This window comes from Parasteatoda tepidariorum, chromosome 10 (genome assembly GCF_982258835.1).
Source record: "Parasteatoda tepidariorum strain Cologne lab strain chromosome 10, Ptep-v5.0, whole genome shotgun sequence".
Taxonomy (NCBI): domain Eukaryota; kingdom Metazoa; phylum Arthropoda; class Arachnida; order Araneae; family Theridiidae; genus Parasteatoda; species Parasteatoda tepidariorum.
The window spans coordinates 87227031-87252014 of record NC_141764.1 but is presented as its reverse complement, the minus strand read 5'-3'; the positions used below and the strand labels follow the sequence as shown (position 1 = coordinate 87252014).

The 24984-nt window shown below is 29.3% G+C and overlaps 1 protein-coding gene across 9 annotated transcripts in view; it reads right to left on the bottom strand.

Annotated features, from left to right (window-relative positions):
- The window catches only part of LOC107449895 (uncharacterized), a 134918-nt gene that overhangs the window by 28490 nt on the left and 81444 nt on the right, over positions 1–24984 (bottom strand). For 7 of the 9 annotated variants that reach the window (XM_043043680.3, XM_043043685.3, XM_071184241.2 and 4 more), the window contains one exon: positions 19214–19277. The gene's annotated coding sequence lies outside the window, so the exon portion shown is untranslated. Of the gene's footprint in view, positions 1–9196; positions 9546–19213; positions 19278–24984 lie in introns of those variants that run through there. The other 2 variants (XM_043043679.3, XM_043043684.3) reach the window with 2 other exon arrangements.

Here is a 24984-nt window from a genome sequence, read left to right as displayed (position 1 = left end):
TTTCAAAACTCAGAGGAACAACAAAAATGAATATCAAATGTATACAGTAGAAATTACAAAAAAATGTTATTATCAAGACCACTGATAATATATTAAATACACAAATGTTTTATTTTGACGAAAAGTTAGATTAATTTATAAATCAATACACGAATAAAATCCAAAACAGACCTCATAGTGCTTGCAACAAAAAATTACGAGGTAATAATACAAAAAATAAATAAATAAAAAGACTGGACAAAATCAAGGCAATTTTGAGAATACTCTTTAAAATATAGAGCAAGAAGAATAACCAACTAAGAATTTATAATTTACTAAATTAAACATCTATCCAAAAGTTATAGTTAGTTTGTGAAACATTTTTTTCTCTACTTTATCAAAACTGATACACTAAAATTCTATTTCAAAAATTTTATAAACTTTTTTTTTTTAACTTCAGAATGACCTTACCCGATAAAAAGAATATATATGATAGCTATTATATTTTAATACCTAAGAGTACTGAGAAACTTAGATTATTTTTTGGTCACCAAACTTAAAATAATTTTTATTAAACTTGATAAGAGTCAATAAACTTAATAAAAAATAACTTTAACTGAATAAAAAATCACCATCTGCATGCTTAAGAATAAAAAATATATTAAACCTTCTATTATTTTAGATCATAACATACTCATTCAACGTAAACATTTTTTAGTACTTTTTAAGAATTAAATTGATTGCCACAAATACATTACAAGTTTGGATGACAAAAAAAAAAAAAAAAAAAAAATTCAAAAAAGTGGTCAAGGCAATTTTGAGAATACTCTTTAAAATATAGAGCAAGAAGAATAACCAACTAAGAATTTATAATTTACTAAATTAAACATCTATCCAAAAGTTATAGTTAGTTTGTGAAACATTTTTTTCTCTACTTTATCAAAACTGATACACTAAAATTCTATTTCAAAAATTTTATAAACTTTTTTTTTTTAACTTCAGAATGACCTTACCCGATAAAAAGAATATATATGATAGCTATTATATTTTAATACCTAAGAGTACTGAGAAACTTAGATTATTTTTTGGTCACCAAACTTAAAATAATTTTTATTAAACTTGATAAGAGTCAATAAACTTAATAAAAAATAACTTTAACTGAATAAAAAATCACCATCTGCATGCTTAAGAATAAAAAATATATTAAACCTTCTATTATTTTAGATCATAACATACTCATTCAACGTAAACATTTTTTAGTACTTTTTAAGAATTAAATTGATTGCCACAAATACATTACAAGTTTGGATGACAAAAAAAAAAAAAAAAAAAAAAAAAAAAAACATGTTTTAATAAGTGAGTACACCTATTTAATGCCAATTGTTATTGTTTTTCCTCAATTCTGTTTTCTCTTCGACACACTACACTTTAAATAGCAATGAAATTCAAACAAGTTAATAATAACAAATTGACAAAACATAAAATGTGTTTGCAAGATGCGAGGAAAAAACTATATCATGTGCAATGGCTTTTGACTTAACTGATAACACTGAATGTTGATCTCAATAGTTACCTATAAGATAGAAAATAGGTGGCATGATAGAATGTGATCAACAATAGTAAAGGTACGTTCTTTTGAAGTATGCAACAGAATTTCCAAAAATAGCAGATATATTTTGCTTTTAGGGATAAAGACTACTTAGCTAGTGGCCGCCTACGAATGTTTACTACACAAACATTTCGGGTTAAGATTGTAAGAGGAAAACAAAATGAAATGATGTTTGTTTTTCACTTTTCTATATTGCTACCGGAAATAAAAAAAAATGTCTTTTATTTATCTCTATTTCGAGTAATATTGCTCACTTTTTTTTTCAATATCGGGAGGCTAGTAATTTTTAACTAGTCATAAACATATTTGGTTTTCGTAAACTTTTTAGAACATTAGTTCTTAAAATGATCATATATTGTACAGCAATGTTACAATATAAGATTATTTTAAATGCTCCAAATTCTTGTTTTAATACTGCCTTTATATACGCTTTTAAGATGTTCATGGAAATAGCTGAAACAATAGAAATTTTTCTGAGGATGTAGAAAATGTTTCTTTCGACAAAAAAGTTAATACTAAAGGAACAAAAAATGTTTTTATAGACAGTAAGAACCATGGTAAAAACTTCACATCGTAAATACTATACCAACCTTGTGCAATGAGGAAGTTCTCTTCCAAAAATTTGCTAGTATTTCGACATAATGAAGTTTTTTTCCAACTGAACTCACTTTTTCTATATTTTAAATTACTTATGGTGGTGTAACAGAATTTGCGATGATAAGTTTCTTAGGCGCTCTAAAATTTACCCGAAAGCTGATCGACATCAGGGGTCTGTTTAGAAGAAATTTGGGTCCGTTATACTTCGCACAATATATTTTCATAAAACAGACCCTTCGCAAAATATTTTAACTTAAAAACGGACCCTTCACAAAATAGTTTATCTTTTAATCGGACCCTTCACAAATTTGTTTATCTTCATTATTGTTTTGTTAATCGAATAAATTCTTCCCAGGGGAGTGTGTGTGTGTGGGGGGGGGAAGACAGATATAAACGAACTAAGTTCTGTTTTCAGCACACGCTTCCTCCTTTATTCGTTCGAAATGAATATTCTGCGTTCAGCAGTATAGGCTAAATACCTAATATTATTATGTTGCATCTCTAATTTAGTAGCAGCAATTAATGTTTATTTTTTAAAATTAGATTTTTTTAAATTATAATTTTACAGTGTTGAGCATAATCTTGTATCTCTTTACAATTTAAAAACTCATTGAAAAAGTTTTTTTGCAATAACAGGACCTTATTTGCACAAATTCACAAAAGCAGGACCCTGGTTGAAAGAATTTGACTTTACGCTTATTTTACATTCACAAATTACGAGTAATTTTTTCACAATTTTACAAAAACGGACCTTTCACAAAATGTCTGGACAGACCCCTGGACGTATATCAACCTGCCAGGGAAGTAAAAGCGAGTGCAATGTTGACCATATGACCATCATCACGCTGTTGGTCTTGTGAAGAAGAATATACCTCCATGGCTTGGCCAACGACTGCTTGTTGTGAAAATGCAAAATAATAATGAATGGGATGTTGCCTATCGATCTGAAGCTGTGTGGGCTTCAAGCCGCCATTGGGGATGCAATCGCGGTCCCTTACAATAATAACTCAGAGACTTAATAACTGTGCCATCGCGGCTTGCTTGTTTCCGGTATAAAGAAGATTGCCGTTTTGGAACATATAAGAGAAAAAAGCAATGCCTTTTTTAAAGGAAAGAAACTAAACATTTAATCACACGGCTCGTTAGTTTTGCATATTGCTTAGAGCTATTTTAGAGTTAATTTATATTTAAAAAATAGAAAGGAACTTGCAAGCATTTCTTAAATTACCTATGGTTAAGAAAACACTAGTGATGTATAAATACGATGAGGTGATTGATAAAATGAACATTAAAAACAATAATAAAGAAGAAAAAAAAGAAAAAACTCTGCCTTAGTGTCGATAAAAAGTTCATAAATACGTTTTTTTTTGTTGAAAGATCGTTAAATTTTTTCATGTGCATAAAAAATCTTTACACTGTAAAAAATTCCGGATCAAATTCCGGCATAAAATACTGGCACTTTGGTTGCATCATCCGTAAAATATTATACCATAATTTTTACATACATTTTTACATTATTTAATTCGAGTGATTCATGAATTTTATGGTAATTATTAATATTACTGTAAAAGTTACGGTATAGCAAATTATTTGTTCTGTAACGTTCCTAGCAACATTTTTACCTTGGCCTTAGTTGGGCTCAAATTTGGCTCAGTATAGATCATATATGAACATGCATGGAGGGATCAATGTTGGGATGCTTAGATTTTTTAATATTGGTCCTATATTGGACCAATATTGGATGAATAATGAATACAAAAAATAGGATCAATCTATGACAATTCTATATAGGGTAGATATCGGTTGTAAAGTGGCTTTAAAATATCTTGTGACAATTCTATATAGGTCCAATATCGAAAAATATCGACCCTTTGAAACCTTATTGAGCCAAGATTCGTAAATATTGGACCAATGAAGGCCCAAGTTATTTTGCTGATAAGGATGTTCAGGTAAAAATGGATTTTTACAGGAAAAAATGGATCAGATAATTTTATTTGGAATTTTTTACAGTATGCTTTTTTCTTGAAAACTATAAAATCCCATTTCACATATACAGTGGAATCTCGCTTATCTGAGGACCGTTCCCTGCACGGATTGCCAAATTTAGATTATTCGAAATTTCGACTTTAATCGATGTTTCATGTGGTTTTTGTTCTTCTGAAGTTCTTACCTGCCTGATTAAAGCTTTTTTTTTTAAAATGCCTTTTGCGGTATTATATTTATATTGTTGGATTTTACATGGTCCTCATTTTAAATTAAAATCCAGCTTTTGTTTCTTATTGTATTAAAAAAGAGTGATTGTTTTTTTACTAATATTTCATAAATATTTTATAAATTTTCTATTTATAATTTTTGAGAAGTAATATAGGTTGGGATAATCAGAAATTTTAGATTTCCGTTGTTCTATTTTAATGAATATTATACAAAATTCTAAATTAACGGTGCTCTGTTGGGCAGAGACCATTAAAATTTGACAAGGACCACCATAAAATAATTATTAGTGGTCCCACGAACCGGCAATCAATGTAAAGGAATGGTATTGTGATGCTGGTTAGTCCAATTTAGTGGATGTAATTTCATTACAGTATTTTTGAACAACTGACTGAGGAAGGTACATTTTCATTGCTTACGAAGGAGGGATATTTAATCCCAGAAAATAGAACAAAATCATTTAAAAAAAAGTTATGCTTTATTTATTTGGTAAATATTATTAGAAAGAATATGGCCGTAAATTAAAATCATTAAATAAAAAGCAAGGTCCCTTAAAGGGATGTCATTCTCTCATATCAAGAATTATTGTAAAACTAATTAATGATCGGACCGAAAGGTTAAAAGCCTCCCCAGTCCTAACGCCAAGAATTCAAAATTAAAAGTGAATTTTTACCAACGGCCATGGGAAGAGATTCATTTATTGGCGATTTATCGAAAGATAAATTAGCCAAAAACAAAGCCAACCCTTCGTAACCAATATTAAATTGAAATAATTTTGGCTATATTTGGCAGTTAATTGCCAATAATAAAAAAAAAAGACTGTGAGAAATAATATAAGCCTGTAACTGAAACATTTTTGCGGTAAGAGAAATAAAGAATTAGTATTAATAAAAGATACTTTGATGTTCGATTAAGTCGTGACAGACTGTGAATTATTGAGTTTTACATTTGCATTGATTTAAAAAGTTAGCTGTTACATTGATTGTCAAGAAGACAATGAAATATTTATATTAGCTTTTCATAAAATGTGATAAAAATTAAATAATTGGTTTAATTTAATTAAAATTACATTAAGAATTATTAAAAAACAAAATTCACAAAATTTATCAAGGGAGTCTGGAATTTAGGGTTAATGATAGATGCGTTTTGAACAGTTGAAGACAGTTATAGACTAAGTGGTTTCAGGCAGGATGGTAAAAACCAATGTCTTCATGGTGAATTTTACAATTGTGTTCAGAATAGAAATGAGTTCGGGCTCACTTCTGAGGGTCCGAGCCCGAAGAATTTTAATCCGAGCCGGAACTGCAAAGGATTACTTAGAGCCCAAGATATGCGTCGGACAAAGGTCAAATCTTGCGGTCATCAGGGGGTCTGTTTAGAAGAAATTTGGGTTTATTAACGGACCCTTCACAAAATATTTTAACTTAAAAACGGACCATTCACAAAATAATTTATCTTTTAATCGGACCCTTCACAAATTTGCTTAACTTCATTATTGTTTTGTTAATCGAATAAACCCTTCCCAAGGAGGGGGGGGGGAAGAAAGACATGTAAACGAACTAAGTTTTGTCTTAGGCAGACGCTTCTTCCTTTATTCGTCCGAAATGAATATTCTGCTTTCAGCAGTATAGGCTAAGTACCAAATATTTGTATGTTGCATCTCTAATTTAGAAGCAGCAATTGCTGTTTATTTTTGAAAATTTAGTTTTTTTAAATTATAATTTTACACTGTTGAGTATTATCTTGTATCGATTTACAATTTAAAAACTCCTTGAAAAAGTTTTTTACAATAACAGGACCCTATTTGCACAAATTCACAAAAGCAGGACCCTCGTTGCAAGAATGTGACTTAACGTTTATTTTATATTCATAAATTACGAGTAATTTTTTTACAATTTTACAAAAACAGGACCTTTCACAAAATGTCTGGACAGACCCCTGGTCATACTATTAGGCCTTTGCTGTCATACGAACCTTTTTGTCACAATTAATTGATACATTTCACATATTTTATACTTAATAACTGTACAAAACGTTTGCTTAAAAGTAATTACAAATTTTATCAAAATTTTATAAGTCCGAGGCCGCCCGAGCCTGAAAACTTTTTTCAGTAAAATAGTCCGAGCCCACGGAGTACGTCTCATTTCTAGCTGTCTGAGCTGTCTAGCTGCTCATTTCTATCTCATCTGTAGTTCAAAACCTTTTCAACTGTTAGTGCAATACAACGAATTTAACGAAACGTGATAAATTAATACCTAAACTAAAATCTGTTAATTCTCTTTAAAACATTAATACATGAGGAATGTTTTTAATTAATAGATATTACATTAATAGAAATGTTTTGCGAATGATTTTTAACTGTAAATTTATAATGAAACTATATAAAATAGCAAAACAAGAAAATGATAATGAAAGTTAAATAGGGAACAAAAAAAAAGAAGTTAAATATGCATGCACGATTTTTAAATCCCAGCCACCACAGTGCCTGAAAGATATTTTGGTAAAAATTAACTTGTTATTTTTTAAACCAAAATATAATAATATTTCCGGGTTGCTGACTTCTAAACAATTGTCATGGCTCATAGAAATTTTAAAGTTTTTGGATCCTCGAGTATACGTAAAGTTAAAATCATTTGCTATAGTTTTGAATGTAGTCATGTTTACCGGTGTGATTTCATAAATACAAAATAATGATTTTTTTAAAAGCTAAGGACTATACCAGTCCTTGGGCAACGAGAACTTTACATGCTGATATTTAGGTATTTTGAGAGAGATTGTTAAGATATTTATACCTCTCTAGACAACAATAGCAGTTTTGCGGCATGGGAAATTATGAATTTCTCAGCATAACGTTCTATGGGAAAGCTTTGCTAGTGATGTAATATCTATTTATTGATAAGTTTAATACTTAGTTCTTTAATATTAAATAGTATTCCGTATCAAGAATAAAAAGAAAAGAAGAAGTTGGCGAAATATGGGATAAATGTTATAAAATAATATGCATACAATGTAGCAGTGGTTTCCTAAGTTAGGATTTTTTTTTTAAAATTTTTTTTAACTTTTTTGAAAGCTGCGATTACATTAAGATCCAATCCATGATCTATTATTTATTTAATACTTCGGTTGCCTTTACAAAATTTTTTTAAAAGTAAAATGCCAATGAAAAATAAATGGATTTTTTTTAAGTATAAATTTTCTAATAACAAAAATGCATTGAATAGATTATAAGAAGGGCAGGATTTAAAAAATTGAAATTGTATTGCCCATCATGTTTTTCAAATCAAAATAAAATAAATTCGTTAATAAAGAAATACTTTCTCCCAATAACAATTTTCAATGTTTATTGCACTTAGTTGTAGCTTCCATTAAATCGAAAATCATAATTCGGCTTATTTGTTTATTTTCATAACAAACAAATTCATACTAAACTAGATTCAGCTCTAGGACTGCGAACATAAAACCTAATTTAAGATTATTAATTATAAAATGATGAAAAGATTTCACATCTCTTATTAAATATTTTCAAAATCAAGTAGCATTTTGTTTGTTAATACATTCAGAATTGTCTTTTTATAGTTTGTTTACAAACAGATGTTTGACCATTCAGGGTTTTCTAAAAAATTTTTTTATCTTTTTAATACAAAATGTCATCAGATCTATGTTTTTGAACTATGTTTCCAATAAACAATGATCATTATTTACTTATTTGTAAGAATCATGTGGCCGTCAGGTAGCATTTTGAATTTTGAAAAGAACAATAGTAAATCAAACGGTCAACTATCTCCGTTACAGCGAATCAATCGCTTATACAATCATAGTCAAAAATAATTAAAGTCAATTAATTTTTATTTGACTTTTGTTGATTTTTAGTTTTGACTTTATTCAACTGGTGTCGGTAACAAACATAAGAATTATAATGCACGCATTATTGTATTTTCCTGCCTTAAAAATTTAACCATGATAAAATGTTGCCATGTTCATCTCATGCAATAAATTAACATTTCAGCCATCTCTATTTAACTAATTAAGATACATAAATGAAGTTTGGATCGCATTTAGAAATTTGGATGCAAAAAAAAAATCATTAAACAAATTGAAATCTTTTGAAAAATTTTGAGAAAAGAAATTAAAATTTTCATCAAAAAAATCTTTTGATTGTGGCATGTTGTTTGTCTATAGAAACTATCAACCAGTCTAGCGAAGACAAATTTACTTTATACATTTAATTTGAACACGCAACGTAAATCATAAAAAACTAAATATCTGATGAGTCTGAGTCATAACCAGAATTTGCGATGCTCAAATTTTTCAACATGTATTTAAAAAAAAAATAATAATAAATATAAATTTTTTTTTAATCAATAATTCATAATATCAAGGTTTTTAATTGATGGTTAATAAATGGCATACACATATTTTTACGTTCATTTCAGTGAAAACTTCAAATGAAAAACGTTTTCACCTATAAAAACAAACAGACGAGAAATATTATTCTAATAGCGCCGCATATTTATCTTAAATCTTCCGTTTCAATTAATTTTAGTTACTATAAATAGAATGTTTTAATTAGTTTTCGAAATTTCACGTATCAAATGGCATCATATTATTGAATAAATTAAAAACAAAAAAAGTTCACGTGCTAAATCAATAAAATTCTAAAAATTAGGCATCACGTTCTCATGGTTATTTTTAGCATCACAACTCTCTTTTTCAACCATGACATCATCTTCAACAGATGTCATCGCTTAACTCTTGCGCAAAAAATTCGCGCCAAAAGTAAAAATTAATTATTATTTCTACCTTTCTTGGAACTGAGATTCGAGAAAACGGTGAAATCAGTTTTCAAATGACGCATGTCGTAATCCAAGCATGCAGGTAGGTAATCCAATACGAACAAACGCACTTTCACTTTTTTATTTATTCCAGAACCACTGAACGCCACCTCGCACACCTCATCACTTTGTCAAACTGAGGATGATTTCGTTCGCGTTTCGGAGAGAGGAATTTTGACAGTGTGCGTCGGTGGGTGCGGTTAGAGCGCATGCGCAACTGTGAGGCCCTTCCTCCCTTTTCAGTTATTCCATCGGCTGGAGAGAGAGGCGAAGGAGGGTTGCGAGAAATACACGTAATAGACGATGTAACAATGACTGAAACAAAAAGAATGATAAAAAAAAATATCTAAGCTAAGCTCTCGCTGTCAGTCTAAAGGGGCTGTGTATGTATAGAGTTTATCAAATAAACATATATTTTTGCTTATCTTCCAAGGAATTAAGAACTTAGCAAACAAAACGTCGTCCCTTAAAATCAAAAGTTTTATATTATTTTGAGTCACATTATTCTTTTATTATTTTAAAATCTAGTACATTGTTTGAATTTTCATTTTAAAATTACAGTAAAATAACTGTAAATTAACCGTATAGTTTACGGTAAAGAATATTTTTTTACGTTTACGTTTTTTTAAACCATTTACAACTAGTATGGTTTCAAAACCGTAAAAAAGAAATTTAACTGGACATTGGAGTTATGATTTTTAGAGCTAAATTCTTCTGTGAGAGGAAACGAGGAAATATTGTTATATCAAAGCTGGGACTCGAACTTTCTGACAGATAAGCCATCTCAGCTATAATTTGTACCAGATGCAAGAAACTTAGTGGCTTCATTATATAGGCCTAGTTGGTGCTATAAAATTCTGGCTGTTTAACCGTATTAGGTGAAAGCCGTTAATAAACGGTTTTACGCAGAGTTAACAGTTTAAATACCATTTTATTTATGGTTATTTGACTGTTTTGTTTGAATATGGTAAATTAACAATTAAATAAATTGTTATTTAATTTCTAACAGTGTACTTATTCATTAACTTCAAACCTTAAATTGATTAAATATCACGAGATGTATGTTGGAAGTAAATTGTATTACGCAAGATGTCAGGTAGAAATGAAATGGTTGAACTTCAATTTATTTCCTACAATACCGTTTTTTTCACCTACTACCATTCATCTGTTAAAGTTTATTAATTCCTTTTATAGTTTCATTCATAAACCATCTACTATGGCAATATCCTTACAATGTTATTTATCTAATAATTTTCTGTATATTTTGTTCATCCATCTATTAACAATCGTTATGGTTTCTTCCCCCAACGATACCTCATTGCTTACTTATCTATTCTGCTTTGCATTAAAAGTTCTTTCCTCATCTACTAGATCCAATGATTTTGTCTGTTCTGTATGTGCCAGTAATAAATGTTTTTTTTTTATCTTCCATATAACTTTTCCACCTATTAAACAATGTAATGTTACCTACCAGTATAATAATAATCATTCATTCGTTGCTCTCAAGTTGCTTCTCTGCCATGCACTTATCTATCAGAGACTTTAAAGTCCATCAAAAATGTTACTTTTCTATCGATTAACCCGTGCAATGCAGATATTTCCAATAAAAATCTACTAATGTTGTTTAAAATTCCCTGCTGAATGTTCATCGATTAATAACTGTAAAGTTGTTTTTCTACAAATGTACGTAATGTTACTTCGTTTAATTTTTCTCGTGATGATCCTCGATTAGTTCATATTATGTTGCTTAAAATTAGTTTTGCATCAATTAGTTACACTAAAGTTGTTTTTTCAACTTAAATGTTGGTTATTCATCTTCATATTTTTTTAAAGACATTTCTGTAAAAGTAAATACAATTTTCAATTTTATATTATGTATTTTTTTTTCAAATGTCTAAATAATAATTTTATTCTAAGATTTTATTTTTGCAACATAAGAAGCAAATTTAAAGCAAATTTTTTAATCTCGTTTTGTTCATAATAAGAAATAAGTTTGAATTTAATGAGTTATTTTACTAGTGAAGTGACTACACTAAAATAAAAATATATTCCGGATAAAATTACGGTATAAATTATCGGTTTTTGGGTACATCATCAGTAAAATACATTTTTACCGTAAAAATACCGGCAACTTGAGTGCCAATATTCAGTGCCAGTACCAGCATTCATAAATTTTCCTTAATTTGAGAGTAGCGTTCATGTATTCTCCCTGAGTACCGATACTTTTTACCGGAATTTTTTACAGTGTACTAACCCATATAATATAGCTTAACGTTAGTATTCCTGTAAAAATCATCTATTAGTTCTTATAAGCTCCCTGCTGTACACTCCTGTATTAAAAGTTTCATCTACTAGTTCTTATGATATTGCTTAAAAGTTCCGCGTAGTCTATTCAACAACTGTAAAGTTGTTTTTCCATCCATAATGTTGATTCACCATCAATTGGCCTTTGTTGCTCATCACAATTTTTCAGTAATCTTATTCAGTTTCATTTTCCTTTTATTGTTATTTTGTCATGAACATTTCATCTACATTAAAAAAAAATTTTAACGTGCAAAATTTTTTAAATATTACATTTAATTTTAAAGCTCTTCTTTAATCTCATAATCTCTTTCTCATAAATAGCAAAAATGTTTGCCTGATTGTGTTTTATCTTATATAGTAGAAAAGGTTACATGAAATCAAAGAATATCTCATAAAATAAGCGGAAAATATATCTGAAAGCTGAATAAAACATGGATAGTGAAATCATGAATACACAACTTGAAAAACTATTTGATGCATTGCATTGAAAGATGTATGCTCACAAATTTATGCTTATTGGTCACTAAAACAATTTTTACTTAGAATTAATATTAATTTGATGAGTTTTTAGTAAAACATTTACCACAATTTTTCTATACACGCAGGGAAAGTAACAAATAATTTCAATATATATTTCAAAGTAAAACATACAGAAAGAAATATTTTATTGAAAATAAATTATTTAGCAACAATTTTTTATTAGTCAATAGTGAAAAGTGAATGAAATTGAATGTTGACAAGGTGAATTAGTTTCATTTATGGCAATAAAGAAAGGTATCATACTTATGAAAGAAATTAATTTGAGATTGTTAGTTTGGTTGTATAGAAAATAGTATACTTCAAATTGATAATATCATTGCATTTGAAATCGAATGAAATAATTCATTTAATTTTTATGAAATTATTTTATATTTAATTTTTATGAAATTATTTTATATTTAATTTAACTTAATTATTTAAATTTATTTTTTAGCGATTCTATGATCAGTTAGTTTGTGTTTGATTTTGAAATTTATTACAGTGATTAAAACGGTTGAGTTGAGGACACTTGGTCTCTCAAATAACTAACGAACTTGTTATATAGATATAGTCCCTAATGAATAAACAGTAAAAGGATAATAATACCAAAAGATGCGGCCTTGAAGCCTTCGGAAAAACCGGTTTCTTTTCTCTCTTTTTTATTCTAAAAAAATCAACAAAAAAAAAACTTCTTTCTATATTTATAAGTTGGTCGGATATAGACAAAAGACGTCACGTTTAAATAAAGACAGAACATAATCCTGAGAAATATCGTAAATTCCTGTTTCTAGTAAATGAGAGCATAAGGAAGAAAACGATATTCGATTTGAGCTACAAGGAAAGCCACCCTCTTGAGTTTCGTATTAATATTAAAGAGAAATACAAAGAGAAATATAAGTTGTTGTTCTATTTTTAAGCAAGAGAAAGTAATGGGATTTTTCGTTCACGTGCTTATTGTAGTAGATTTGCATATGCATACTCGTTAACTGACATTATTTTCTGATCGCTGCATATTTTAATATGAAAAATGCAGATTATGCATATTTCATGAATTGAAATGAAACAATTTACGAGCTTTGTGGTTACGCTGTTTAAAGTTATTTAAATTTCTGAGGGAAATTTATACACTGAGCGAAACAGTGAGGTTTAAATTACCAGGGTATGGTAAAATGTGCTGTGTTTGAGGATACCAAAATTAATGTTTTGAAATCGTGTTACCTTAGAACACGACCTAAAAATCATTTCTTCGGTTAAATTTACTTTTCAATTTTGTATTTTCTTCATAAATGTGTGATAATAAGAATTATAATTTTAAAAAGCAGAACTTTTGGAAAACTGTTGGAATGGAAACATTATCAAATGAATGGTTTAAATACCGTATATTTTGGTTTTATTAATCAGAATTATGGTTTTCGACGAGAAATGCCATTACCATACAGTACGGCAATTTTACCAGAATTTTTTTCTCCGCGCTCAATATTATGGCGCTGATGCGATTAAAGTTCAATCTAGTGTCGATCTCATACATTAAAATAAGTGTAATTCAAAATTAAAATGAATATTTTTATATGCATAAGGTTTTTAAAAAATTTTTGAAAACTGTGCAAAAAAAGATAAAAATGCAAAAATTACAAAAAAAGATAACAATGCAAAAAAATGGAATTAAAAGTGTAAAAATTCCTCCGAACTGTATATATTAGTATAATGTAGTAAATATACACTAAATAAGTTTTAACATAATTATTTTATTATTTGCATATTTACGAGATAAAGACAATTAAGACGCAATTTGTCCTTTAACTTAAAAAGAAAGTCATACCTTACCACCCTTACATTTTTCACGATTTACCACGAAACACTATTTCTAATGTTTAAAAAAATCTATCTTATCAGGCGCGGACCGAGAAATTTTTCCTGGTGGGGATCATAGACTCAGATTCCCCCTTAAATAATTTTAAAAATATTTTATTTCTTTTGTAAACTATTAAAAAAATTATTATTTTTATTTTTTTCCTTCAATTTGGGGAGGGGTGTCCTGACTCCTATGACCCCCCCCCACGCTGGATCCGCCGCAGCATCTTATTGAGAAATCTATGTTAATATCTATCTAAATAAGCTATATGTGGATATAAACTATTTAAATTACAAAAATATACTTTCCTTACAACATTTGTACTATACGTGGTACTTCATTTAGAAATTTTTTTTACCTTAATCTTCAACTTAACTAGGATTTAGAACAATCTTGCAAGCTTGTAAAAAGCTCGGTAATTTTTAGAGAAGCGCTTTGGTAATGATTATTGTTAATCTTATCCATATCTCACTGTTAATTTGATAAAATTAAGGATAATATATGGTTTTACAATATGCGATAAAATTTGGTAAATTTATCATGATACCTTAAGAATAGTATAAAAAACCATTTGTTTGATTAAATTTACTTCTCAGTTCTGTGTTTTTCACTAAATATCACGAATCATTTAATAACACAATTAGGAACTTTGAAGCGTGTGAAAATAAGATGAATTGAGGTGTTAAATTAAGTCATTATCGTTTTTTTTTAAACTAGGAAACGATGCTGTTAATTAATTTGAACGAAAACATACTTTTTGTTGAAAGCATGCAAACAAACGTACTTTGTTATGTTTGTAGCAAATTTGCATCTTTTTATCGATCAAAGAATCATATACATAGTTTAATTATTTATGCGATTTATCTGAGAGAGTAAACAAAGGAAGATGTTTCAATAATCACTTTTTTTCAAGCACATAACTCAACGATAAGGGCGAAATTTACCAAATAAATAAAACAGAAATAAATAACAAAATATAATAATATAACAAAACACAATAATGTAATTAAATATAATAATAAAATAAAATATAATAATAGTGAATAAATATTAAATAAAATTAAATATTTAACAAAAATGAAGGATTATAATTTCAAAATATTTGGTAAAATTAAATAAAATAACGTTTATTTTGATTTAATGTTTGTATGCAAATTTTTAAATTATTGCCCCTAAGATTTGTGTTTGAAGAAGATGCTTCGCGTCTAAGTTATTTCGAATACGATAAATTACTAATAAAAATGTCAAAGTTTAACATCCTTTAAAACTCTTTATATGAACCTCTATTAGGAAAGACTGACACTGTTTAAAATAACAATGCATTCATTATAAACATGGCGCAATTTATTGCAACTAAACATTCCCAAAATTTAATAACGCAATATTGATTTACTACTTATTTACCAAACATTGCATTGATATAAATATTATAAATTCTTTAAGGAAATAAATAAGAGACAGTAAAACAATTCTGTAAAATTCGCCTACATTGTTGGAGATAACAAAATAAAATAAAAGCTAGAAAAACAATTTGTGCGCGTTTCTCTTTGTTAAGTCAATAAAAAACAATTAATCCCGTTCCATCAGTGACAGAATAAATATTACCTGATAATGGTGAAATTCTTTTACGAATTGACGTCATGAATAAATCGTTATTTCTATAGAGCTTTTACTTATTTTAACCTAGAGTTGATAAAAAAAAGTATGAATCAATTACTGCATTTGATGTTTCTTGCGATAAAGGCAGATTAATTCTGTTTAACTCACACCTGCGTTAGCTTTTTCACGAATCAACTTTTATAATTATTAGCTTATCGTTTCTAATTTTTGATTTTCGTTTATAACAGAAATTAAATCTCATAAAATAGTTTAGCGCGAGTTGAATTTTGATAGAAAAACACATAAAGCACTTTGATCGAAGTGCAAAATGCTTAACTCGACGAAACAGCCATTCTATTAGTCAGCGGTTTCCGTAAGATGCTCTGCGGAACCTTAGGGTTCCCTATTAAAGTTACAGAGATTCCCTAAGTTAGGATTTTATTCAACCAATTATGATCTTTGAAACCTGCAATGATATTTATATTTTGTCAATAATCTATTATTGACGAAATCTATTTATAAAAAAACGCACTTAGCACATTAAAAACAATCTTTTATTAACGAAATCTTTTGATAGAATAACACATAAAGCACTTTGATCGAAGTGCAAAATGCAAAACTTGACGAAACAGACATTCTATAAATCAGCGGTTCCCCAAAAAGTGCTTTGCGGAACCCTAAGGTTCCGTAAAAAAGTTACAGGGGTTTCGTAAAGGACTTTATTGAGCTAATTATTTGTCTTTCTAGAGAACTTTTTGATGGAAGTAACCCGCATTTTCGTCACATGGAGAGGAAAGCCACGAAAACCTCCCAAGGTTAGCCTGACGGCAAGGGGATACATCACGGCTCAAATTCGATATTTTTTTATTTTATATTAAAAGCGTCGTTGAACAGCCGATCCAATTTTATGGGTATACGACTACTAATGTTCAACTCGTAGCCTTATAATTTTGAACCCAATCCAGAAGACAAAGGAACTCCTGGATCGAGTATTGGGAGAAATTTGTCTTCGTGGAGGACTTTCTGATGGAGCTGATCCGCATTTGCGTTACATGGCGAGTAAGATCACGAAAACCTCCCACTGTTAGCCTGACGGCAAGGGGACTTTAACCCACGATCCGTCTACCACTGAAGATATTTCACGTCAGCACTGTGGTCGGTGCAAGCAGGATGCGGAATTCGTATCGATCAACCATCTCTGGGATTCGAACCCGGGTCACGGCATTGGAAGGCTAATGCTCTATCTCCTGAGCAATCACGGCTCAAATTTGATATTTTATAACCGTTTTGAGCATCGGACCCATTTTATGGGGGTTTACGACTACTAATGCTCAACTCCGTAGCCTTGTAATTTTGAACCCAATCCAGAAGGCAAAAGAACTCGTGGATCAAATATTGGAAGAAATTTGCTTTCAAGGAGAACTTTTTGATGGAATTAACTCGCATTTTTGTCACACGGAGAGGAATACCACGAAAACCTCCCACGGTTAGCCTGACGGCAAGGGGATACATCACGACTCAAATTCAATATTTAAATATTTCAAAATAATTAGTAACCTTTATTTGATTTATATGTTCGAAATACTATTGAACTTAATTGATAAAGCTGGGGGTCCGCAAACAAATGTCGATTATTGGGGGGTCTAAAGCAGAAAGAGATTGGGGATATGTATGACAAAATCAATAAGTAACATGAATGGCAGAAAATATGAGATTTAAAGAATCCATAGTTGGTGTATTATTAATTGATAACGTAAATACAAACACCTAGTCTAGAAATACTAACGTATACGGAATTCTAAGTTTCACTTTCCCAATTTTTTTTTTTGGTTTGAACTACACTTGAAAACAATTCATTTATAATCCAAAAATATTACACGATTATGTTCCAAATGCCAATTCTTAGAGAGAATTATGGCCTCCAAAAATCGAGAGGAAAATTGTTTCATTTCTTTTCTTGATCATTATATAATCTTTATATAATTTATTATATAATTAGACCAAAAAAATGATTATAAAATTAGACCGAACTGTATATTAAATTATCATATTTAAGATGAAAATTAAGAGGAAATATACTATTGATTCTTCTTTTTTTCATTGTCTGTATTTTCACTGACCAAATACTTTTCATATCAATGAAAGTTTTGGGAAAAAAGTATGTTATTTTAGGTTTTAAAAGATTTACAGCGCTGAATCAAATATAACCAAGACTGAACTTTTTAAATTTTAAAGGGGAGTTGATTTTCAGAGGAGAAAGCAACAACTTTGTACTCTGATTTTTTTTTAATACGAGAAACACCCATGAACCACAAACGAAAAAAAAAAACCAAGTTTCTATGGAGCAAACAGATAATTGTTAAGTTTTTTTTTGTGAAGTAGAGAGTAAATAGAAAATTTGAGCTAAGTTTTCTCTGTTCTGTGAGTCAAAAACCTCAAAATTTCTAAAGTATTCACCTCTTCTTTATTAAAAACATAATAATTATTAGTTTACTTTTTCGAAACTATGATTTTTTGTTCATGGAGTTGCTTGAACTAAAAATATCTTAAGAAATTATGATTGTTCCGACTCCATCATCATTGTTCCATCAACAAGCACTTGAAAATCAAACATCCTCATGTCTGCTCTTAAAATGGAAAGTTTTGAAACAATTGTCTCGTTTTCATTGGGTTCGCCCTTTTCCGACAAGTAAACATTATCTAGTAAAACATAATATTGTTGCAAACTAAACAACAACAACTTAATTACTCACGAATAGAAGCAATAATTTTCAAAGTAAATAGATACAGTTGATCCCAAAAAATTTTCTGTTTATTTGGTTTATTTATTGATAGTTTCTTTCCCAAATTCTAAATAAGTTGTCATAACTTGCGATTCCTATCAATATACCTTAATTTTATTTTTACAAATAGAAGTAAACAAGAAGTTAGCTATGGTCATTTAACTAAATGCAAGAGTCTAGATGCGAGTCTAGCCTTTATTAACCTGTGAAAAATAGTGTTGACCAATTTCAATTTATTTTTTGTTTCTTATGCCGACTAGAAATATTTAGTAACTAATAATATACTTAACTATCAATAAGAACAACTAATTAATATACTATAATATAAGAGAATTTAAATACTATAGTATTAGAGAATTTAATATAAGTTAAATTTTCTTATATTATTATATATACTAAAATATATAATTATATAAGAAAACTTAATCTATTTTTTTTTGCTTTTGAATATTAAAAAAAAATTAAGCTTTTTATTAACTTTACTTTCCATCCTTTTACTTAGTTCAACTTCATTTAACTTTGTATCTCAATTGAACTGATATGTGATGGAATTAGAAACTCAACTAAACAACCTTTGTTGTTTGAGATATAAGTTAAATAAATGCATTCTGTTGACTAATTTATTTTACAAAAATGGTAAAAAGCGAAGATGTTGGAAATATGTAATGACTGAAAAAAAACCACATCAAAAAGGTATAAAAATTGGAAAAGGCAAGAAGGTAAATGACTTCATGAAAAGATAATTATACGCGCAGAGAAAGCCAAGTTCAGGAATTGAAAAAGAAACTGATATTTTTTATTTATTTAGCACACATTATTATAACCCACAATTTCAAGTCAGTAAAATTTTACGTATTGGTCATACATGTATCAAGTTTTTTTTAAATTTCTTGAAGTTATTATAAAAAATCAAAATTTGCGTACTCACAGAAAAACGTAGTTTAGGGATAATGCAACTCCAGGTTTGATGCTAACGTTGATGTCTTTTGTACCTAGTTGAAAAAAATTTAACAGAGTGAGAATTACAAAAAAGATAGTAAAAACAATTTTATGGTTATTAAATAAAAGGCTTGGAACAAGAGAAACCAATGTCAAGGTTTTAAAGTATCGAAAAACTCAAATATCAAGTTTACGCTATTCGAGATAAGATATTAAGCAAATGTATACTTTTCTGTTTATAGCTCGACACTTGTTTGTTGAAAAACATTTCTTCTCAATTTCCTCAAAGTTTTACTTAATTATAGTTAATAGCTTTTTTATTACCAATTGTGTGTAATCTTTTGTCAGATTTTAATATTGTATTGTACTTGAATTAGGAGAAAGATACATTTTGCAAATTAGTTCGATTGCAAGAAGGGAATAGCTCATATTTCACCTAGGATATATTTATATTTCTTGAATCAGCGCAAAAATGGTTAATGAGATTAAAACAAGTCTAATGGAGATTTATTAAATACGCTTACAAGTGTTAAGAATTATTTTCATTAAGTACTTAATTTTCCTGAGTTTTGACGAAACTATTTCAAGGGAAATGTTTCGAGTGAGTATTTTGTCAACTTGAGAAAATTACAATCTTTTGTTTGGAGGATACAAATTTGTACAACATTTCAAATAACGTAACTCTTTCCAATGCAGTGTTGCCATTCTGGAAACACTTATTCTAAGCATATTAAAAACCACTAAAAATTTGAAACCATTTGCTTCTAAACGTCCACCGTTTTTTTTAGCTACGACTAGTTTTTAAACAGTATAGTGTTGATGTAAATCTCTTTACTAAGAATTTACGAGCTAGATCGCAGTTGCTAATGTGCTGTCTGCTTAAAATTTTCAACCAAATTTAGCTGCACCGAAAAGGGTTAATCGATCAGGTTATATATCATAAAATAAAAAGCGTAAAAGCGAAAGAATTCTCGGGAAACTTGCTTGCGAAAAGAAATCTCAAAATTCAGTAAAATTACGTCTCAGTGGAAACCGTTTTAATATGCGGTCAGAAATTAATGGATAATTCTCCAAATGCACTGAGAAAAATACATAAGCGAGGAAGCAATTTTGTTTAACATTAGAGGGTTCTCGTTTCATCAAAAATTATACACGATTTCGAGACGAAATGTTTGTTAAAAGTAATGAAATATAGCTCAAGGATTGCTGAGACATCAAAAATGAGAGTTTTGAAGTAAATGAACGTTATAAGTTTGGCTACATATAGACATATAATCATACAATGCAAACTTTTAGTTGGTCAAATAGTTTGTCTTGTTCGTTCTTAATGGAAGTAATGGGTTAATTAAACTTTGTTAATATTTTTAGCGGGCGTTAGGATGTTTAACTCAATTTTATGTTATGATAACGCAATATTATGTTTATGATTCTTGGTCACCTTTCAAAATTATCTTGCTCAATATATAAAACTTTAACCTCCTTTTTGAGTTATCATTAGTATTACCGTACCATTCGCAGGAAAAATCGGTTTAACTTTTAATAATACTATTGTTTCCTAGAAAAGTTCAGAGCAATAATTTCGTCAGTTTGAGGTAATTCTTAACTAAATTTGATTGAATTTATGACTCTCGTCAAAAGTATTAAGTTTAATGTAACATATTGATTAGCAAAATCGATAAGGAAATACAAAATAAAATAAAAGAGCTATAAATACTCAATAATCGTCGATAACCGAACTGAAAAATTTGTTTAGCAAACGAGAGCAGTAGAAAAGGTTTCAAAATAGGAGAAAAAAAATAAGCCACGTTTTAACCCAGAGGTTAGAGAATCGGACACGGCCGTGGTTCGAGCCTCGACTCCGCTATGACCCACTGAGTATATGCGATATTCGTGCTCATAAAATCTGTGGGATCGATAGCCTTATAGTGGATTGCTGAGCGATATCATGGACAGGTATCTGGAGAAAATTTCCTTATTTCCATTTCCTTGCGATCTATGTCTAAATCAACTTGTGGTGTTGCCATCTATCTGCCGGGTTTTGAACTAAGACGTACTTTCACCCTTGTGGTGCACTATTATCAAACGAAAGGTTCGTCTTATTGACATAATTTGCAAATAGTCAATGGCTGGCGAGCTCGGCTCGTCCAACAAGATATCCTCGGCTTGTCTTACAAACAACAGCAAAACATTTCTTTCCGAAGACAATTCGTAACATTATAATAGATGAAACGTTACTACCATGGCGTTCTATCGGCGTAAATCAAAACAACTTTTCGCATATAATTTAGAGTTACAGTTGAATATTGTATACATAATAGTAGTTCACATTTAATTTCATTTTACTAAAATACATAATTATAGGAACGAGGGTACGAAATAGTCGATTAAAACTCTTAGAAAGCACTGAGATGACAAGTGAACGAGGAAGCAGTCTCGTAAAATATTTGAATGTTCGCGTTTTGTCAAAAACCACATGGTTTTGTGACGAAAAACTTGTCAAAAATAATGACAATAGTGTAGGCATAACTGAATCAACAAAATTGAGAGGTTTTTCTCACTAAGATTGCACTCGTGTCTATTAATTATTTTAAGGAAAACGTTGGTAAGGCGATTGGATATGAAATGCAGCATTAAACTCCGGTGTCTTTTTCTACGTAAAAGGTTAAGTCTTACAAACACGACTCTCTTCCAAACAATAATTTTTCAAAATTACACTTATTCTCCGTTATTTAGATCTAAGAGAAACATTTATTCACCATTCGAAATTTCTTTAGTTTACAAAATCAATTATTGATAAATTTTTAAATGTGATTGATTGAATTTTTATATATATATATAGCAAAAGGATAATATTATAGCAATAACAAAACCATGAACATTCCTTTTTTTTGTTCAGTAGTTAATTCACACATGAAAGATTTTCATTATTTTGAAAATCGGATTATTTTTCAATTGTGAGCAACTTCTGGCCGTAGATGAGCTCATGGACAATTTAAGCGGAACAACGGTAACTCTTTTTGTTTCAATGTATTCAAAATCCCCTTTTAGCAACGATTAAACGTAACATCACATTGTTAAGATAAACATTTCACCATTCTCTGCACACCTGATTATCTCAAATTAACTATTCGTGGCATTTACAGGTATTCACCCATGAGATTTAAACTATCAACAGATAGTTTTTGTTTCAAACTCTTGAAGCAATGATGTAACTTTTCTCTTAAAAAAATATTTAAGGATAACAGAATGAAAAGCGAGCCAATTAAATTACTATGACATTTTATTCTTTATAAGTTTTTTAAATTTCTTTATAGCATACTAGCTGTTTAATCATGCATTGCTTGGGAAAAAAAGAGGTATATTAAAGTTCTCACAATACCAATTTCTTAACAGTGGAGATTTGCTACAATTATATTGCTATTAATAACAGTACTTAGCTGTTTTCGGGATCAGTAAAAACCTATGACCATATAACCTATATCAGCTACACATACTGGTATATTAGGTACCCATTACTATTATACCAGTAGTACCTATTATCACAATTAATAAAGCAACACTGGTATCAATAATGGTTTGGCAATTTTTTACGGCCATCCGAAACAAATAAAATACCAATATAACTATAGTGTGAAAAATTACTTTTCAAATTACGGTAAAAAATACCGGCACTCAAGGTGCTGGTACATTTTACAGTAAGATCCATTTTTACCGGGACTTGTTACGGAACAAAACATTTGATATACCGTAGTTTTTACATTACTAATTACAGTTAAATCACTCTTATTAAATAAATATTACTGTATGAAATAGGGTATAATATTTTACGATAAAAATGGATTTACGATAAAAATTTATAAATGGTAAAACGGTTTATGCACCCAAAGTGCTAGTACTTTTTACTGTAATTTGATCCGGAATTTTTTGCCGTGTAATGGCACTAATGTTGTTATAATCATCTTTGACGAGAGTCACGGTACTTACAAATTTGATTTATTGAGCCCTGCTAAAAATTATCTCGTGAAATCTCACTTAATAGGTACATAATTTCCCTGCTTTTATAATATTTTGCTATGCTTCCAGGCGACTTTACATTTTTAAATTCGTCAGAACAGAAGTTTTATGGATTAAATTCCTGTAATTTTTATTTATTTTGCATTTATATTTATGGAGAGGCATTTCAATTAACATAGTTTAAAATAGTTTTTAAAACATTAATTCGACGTCGTTATCCCTTCAAAGATCTACATAATTTTATTTCTGTTCACTTGACCAAAAAAATCAAAGAGGAATAATGATTAGAAATGTGCAATTAATTTTCTGTGAAAATCATTTTTGATTAAATAGAGCTATAAACTATCAGGTGTTTCAGATATCTTTTAAATGAAAGTTTCAGCACTTAATGGCAGTCCTACGAGAAAATTCGTTTTTCACAAAGGACCCCGAATTCACATAGAAGCGTTTGAATAGTTCAAAGTAGAATGTTTTATTGTCAATAGTAACTGATAGCTTAAAGCACTTTCTCGTGCTTCAAACTGCCAGTGTGCCGAAATTCACTTCAATAGGATGAATGGCTTAGAAGATTATACGGGACAAACAAACATTCAGTTTCATAGGATTATTGGGGGAAACATGAGGGTGCTTAACAATTTTCTCAATAAAATAAAAAATTAAAAAACCCAATAAACCTGCCTAAATAATACTATGTACAGTGCGCAAATTTTTTTTAATTTTATTTATTTCAAATGCAGAGGTGAATTGACATGTTAAAAAGCAAAAACACAGGAACAAAACAAGAAAGTAAAATGTCATTTCCCCAGGAGCGCTCTTGCTTCCCACTGAAAATAAATAAATAATAAATTTTAATTTAATGATCGAATTTTCATGTTCTAGGACTCCATCCTAATGATTCGAGGTGGTGAATATGAGCTAATAATTAATACAAACGACATTTTAAGTCACAAAATCAGACACAAAAATGAACTTTTTTTTTAGTCAACATACCTTTTTCCGACTTATTTGGGTTCCTGATCCCATAAAATATAGGGTGTAGCCGCAGCCTGGGAAATATGGTCACAGTTCGGTACGGAGTGCGGTGTAAAGTGGTCCCTTTAATGTTAATTTTATTTTTTGCGCATTTCGCCCTAGGTCGAAAACTATTTAAGCGAAATGAAATGGTGTTGCACACAGATAATTCCATGCAAAAGATATTTTTTAGTAAATATTTATAATTTTTTTTTATTATTTTATACAGTAATAGTCGAAAAACCTTTGAAGTGAAAGATATAAAATTTTTGACATCATTTTAAGGAATACAATTTTACAAGGCAGAATACAAAGTTTGGGCGAAATTGGCCGAACAGTTTTTAAGAAATCGAATTTTAAATATCTGTCTTTTTCCCAAATTCACTCAATCGCTCAGTTAAAGGTGAATAAATTAAATGCCGTGAAACGAATTAATGGGAACTAAATTTTTTTATTATTTTATAAATAAATTAACTAAAATTTCAAGGGTGTACTTATTATCCCAGAGGCAGCCGTAACAGCAAATTTTTTGCCCTGTCCAAGGTTTTCAACCGTGCTTTTTAATTAAAGCTTAATTTTGTTTCATTACAGATTTTGCAGTTGTATACATCCCTTGATAGTTGAAATCTTTGCTGCAATATCTGTAACATTATACTAAGTAAAACAAGGGAAAAAATAAACAGTAAATTTTTTTTAAATTGAAATATTTCCTGCTTTATCCATTTTCAAGGGCAT